Source organism: Pipra filicauda, unplaced genomic scaffold (assembly GCF_003945595.2).
Source record: "Pipra filicauda isolate LSUMZ 115617 unplaced genomic scaffold, ASM394559v2 scaffold141_size4267151_pilon, whole genome shotgun sequence".
In the NCBI taxonomy this organism is placed as follows: domain Eukaryota; kingdom Metazoa; phylum Chordata; class Aves; order Passeriformes; family Pipridae; genus Pipra; species Pipra filicauda.
In genome coordinates, this window is record NW_024103896.1 from 352,807 (window position 1) to 356,746 (window position 3,940).

Below are 3,940 nucleotides of genomic sequence, written 5' to 3' on the forward strand. Positions count from 1 at the left end.
TCTAAAAGGGTTTCCTTGCTTCATTTTTTTTCTTCAAGTAAAGGTAAATTGACAGAGTTTGCGTGCAACTACAGGCATCTGGAAGAAAATTTGCTCCCAATTTTGAAGAATATCTGGGTCTGAATATTTGAACTCCATGGAGGTCTACTAAGAACAGGGCAGAGTTTTTGGTTTGTTGAGTTGCTTTTCTACCTACTTCTTTAGGAAAAGGTGCCTTAGCCTTCATCAGGCAGAGGGAATTTCACACTAATATATGGCAGGCTCTAGTGTGTTGTAGAATAGGCATTACTCCTTCTGTTAATCAGATTCACTCCCTCAAATGACACAGTTTACTCATTTTCATCCTCACCTCCACTCACCTTCAGTCCTGAACGACACAAGACCAATAATAAAATAAATCAGCTTTAATAAGCAAGATTCCTGGTAAGATTGTTACCTGCAAAACTGCAAACATGTTACAATCAGTGGAACATAACTGTAACCTTTAAGTAAATTTAACAGTTTAACAGAGTTTAATTTTGTTTGGGAGTTTTTGTTGGTTTTTTGTTGTTGTCGGGGTTTTTTGATTTTTTTCTTTGTTTGGTTGTTTGTTTTTTTTTAATTCTATCTACACTTTAGGTGGAGTTAAACAAAAGTACATATAGAGTATGTGTAAGAAGATATTCCATTGTTTCAATACTCTGAATACATCCATAAAGACTTCTATGTCTTTATCATATTTCATATGTTTCTTCAATTAAAATTAGCTGTTCAGCTATTCTGCCATGCAAGTATGGAGTGTATGCATGATACATCAACAGTGCAGAGACAGATTTAGTAATATAACTTTGTCTGTAGACTGCTTCCATCCTAACACTAACTCCATCTTAGAGCCTTTATTGTTACAGGTGATTTATGCCCATCTCATGATTGCAAAAACCTTGAGTTAAAAGCATGGACAAGGCTATCAGTAATCCATCAACAACTGAGGAATTGATTCACATTATTTGCAATTACCTAACCATAGGCTATTTAATTGTAGCTTTTCATCACCAAGTCTGCCCTTTAGTCTGGGTCCTCTCCTGCTGAACTTCTGGCTTCTCAGCCAAGTTTCCGCATCAGAGCCCAGCTGCCACACAAGAAGCAAATAGTCACACTAGTTCCAAGGCTGATACTAAATGGATAAGACCAGTAAGCCAGTCCTTGGTAATGATTCCTCTGGAAAGGGACATTTCTCCCCTGTCACTATCTCTTTCATGTAATATCAGTTTCACAGACCAACACTGGAGATGTGGAAAAACGCTCAAATATAAAAAGAACAATGAATTAAGCTATCATTTTTCATTCCACAAAGTACAACTGGTAAAAAAATAAATTTTCTTCAGCACTTTAAAAAGGTTTTAAAGCTTGTCTAAACTTGCAGTTTGGCTTAAAGATCTGTCATCTTACTGGAAGGACTTGTACCTTTTTTACATCTTAAATTCAGCCAAAGAAACAAAATCACTCACAGAATTGTCCATGAATGATGATCAGCTCTGAAAGCCTTGTAGGTCAGAGAGATTTGAGCGCACTTGGGAGTATTTCCGTGAACTAAACTTCCTCAGAATTCTCCTTGGAAACAATGACAGATTAATGAGCTATTTTTCTTTAAAAAAAAAAAAAAGGCAGAAAGTTGAACTTTTGGTACCCTCTTACAAATCAGGTGTGACAAATTGTTAGTTGGAGAGATCCTGATTTAGTAAACTAAAAGTTATCTGCAACTGTTATTTCCAAGAAAGATTGAACACCCTCTAAGTACCCACATCATCTTACACCAGTTGGGGTATGCTATTGCTTTAGTATACTTGACTCTTATCAAGGAGACAAAGATAATCCCACTCTTTACTCACAAATGTAAGATAAGGGTGATTTCCGCACAGCAATAAGGGTACCTCAGAGTTCCTTTCAAGGTGTTTTATTCCACAGTAGTCGTTTTGAGGCTGCCTGGGCTGACCATTTGTTATTTATAGTCAGGAATATCGAGTCGTTAAAGTTTCACAGAGATGAAGGGTATTGCCTGAAGCAAAGCCACACATACAGTGAACTCTTAAAGAAAGCTTTCTTTGATAAGAGGTAAAAAAGGGATGAAATGCATTAATCAAGGTCATTCTGAAGGAAAAGGATGATGCTAAAGAGAGAGAGACCATGGCTCACAGCCTAGGACCACACTCTTTCCTTACGGTCACAGGTTTCCCAGTGCTCTGAAGCGAGGCATCTCTGCATTACATATTGCAAAACATTCCTGCTGAGAATACTACTGTGATTATAAAACTGTTTTGTTATATTAGCACAGTAAATCTCCCTCCATGCAGAAATAGATAATGTGTCCTTTTGTAAACACAGTTCTGCTACTATCATCAGGGTTGCTTCTTTTGGCTCACCTTTATCTACCTTCAAACCTTCTCAAGCCCTCAGTGACAACAGCAAATAACTGGAACACAATGTCGTACTCAGGGACTTCTGTCTCTTTAGCTCAATGAAGAGAAGGTGAGGAGCAACTTTTGTCTGTTAGACTCTACAGAGAGAAGTGTAACAATAGGGAGCTCTTTAGCTTAGCAGAAAGAGGTACAATACTCCAGTACTTGAAAGGTGTAAAGTAAACAAATTTAGACTTAGAAACAAGGTCCAGAAAAAGTAATTTCCAATGCTATTTACCTGGAGAAAAAATTTTTGCATGCCAGTGATTTTCCTAACCAACAAGGAGTCCTATTTTACAGTGTATAATAGTATTTCAAACAGTCATTAATTCAGGGATAAGCTACATGCAGTTTATACAAAATGTCAAATTTATGCAAAATATAAAATTTATACAAAGTATTATGTTACAACATTCTAGTTTTAAAATCTAAGAACTACCGGAAACAGTAAGGATTTACAACAAGCGATAGTGGCCTAAGGAGAAATGGGTACAGTGCATCTACTTTGGGGGCCAAGCATATTCAGCAGAATGCTTGAATGGTGTCTTATTACAAATCCATGAGGAAGAATTTAAACCTCTCTCTAGGACTTGACCAAAGTGAGAATGCATCGCACTGTTAAAACATCTAAGACTGTGTGGGCCTAGTGTGGCCTACGCTGTGGCTGCCAGCTGAGATCCCTGCAAGTGGCTCCCTGAGACAAGTGTCTCACCATGCTGTGTCTGTACTTACATGGTATCTTTTACCTGGGCACTGGCATGCTGGTCTATGCAGGCATCTGTCTTCTCTGATATACCAAGAAAAATTCATATTTGTGGGCAAGCATCAGTGATTTTGCTCTTATTGGTGCTCCTGCTTAGATACAAGGAGATTCTGCACCTGCTTGTCAAAGCAGAATTCAACATCACTCCTACTCCTCTGCTCTCAATTTTAGCATACTGTGTTTTGCCAAGCCTGTATCTACTCAGTGCAGCTCATCCTTTTTATCATATTTGCACAAGGACAGACAGCTTCCACAGAATTTGAGACAGCTCTTAACACTTGTCTTATGTTATTCTTATCCCTATTAAGATAATAATCTTAATAGGACGAAGGAGTTACACTTTCTTCACCTGCCTATATTAATCCTATGGCACTACAGGGCTTTCAGAAAGACAATGACATATGAATCAAAAAGTTGCCATTGATAACAACTAAAATTTATTCTAATCAAATCTGGCCTAATCTAGTATAACTGCTTTTATATACTAATGTGTGTTTAATAAATACTGTTATATGTATAATATTATAATTCTATACTACTCCGTACTATGTTGCAATATAATTATAGATCCATTGCACCAGGAAGACTTCTGATTTAAGGGAGAAAAAAGATACTGGAGTTGAATAAATTATAGGGAACTAACAAATGAACTGAAATGGCTCAGAAAGCATGGGGATTTGAATTTATATAAGGATTTATTATGTTTACTGGACCTGCATTAGTAAAAAGTGCAACTGCCTGA

The 3,940-nt window shown here is 37.1% G+C and overlaps 1 long non-coding RNA gene across 1 annotated transcript; it reads right to left on the reverse strand.

The window, feature by feature from the left end:
- Nucleotides 1-1,888: 1,888 nt before the first annotated feature.
- Nucleotides 1,889-3,247, reverse strand: LOC120322684. The gene is made up of 3 exons (XR_005562522.1): nucleotides 3,168-3,247; nucleotides 2,400-2,533; nucleotides 1,889-2,035 (listed from the first exon to the last, which is right to left on the reverse strand). It is a non-coding gene; the product is annotated as an uncharacterized LOC120322684 (long non-coding RNA).
- Nucleotides 3,248-3,940: the final 693 nt, after the last annotated feature.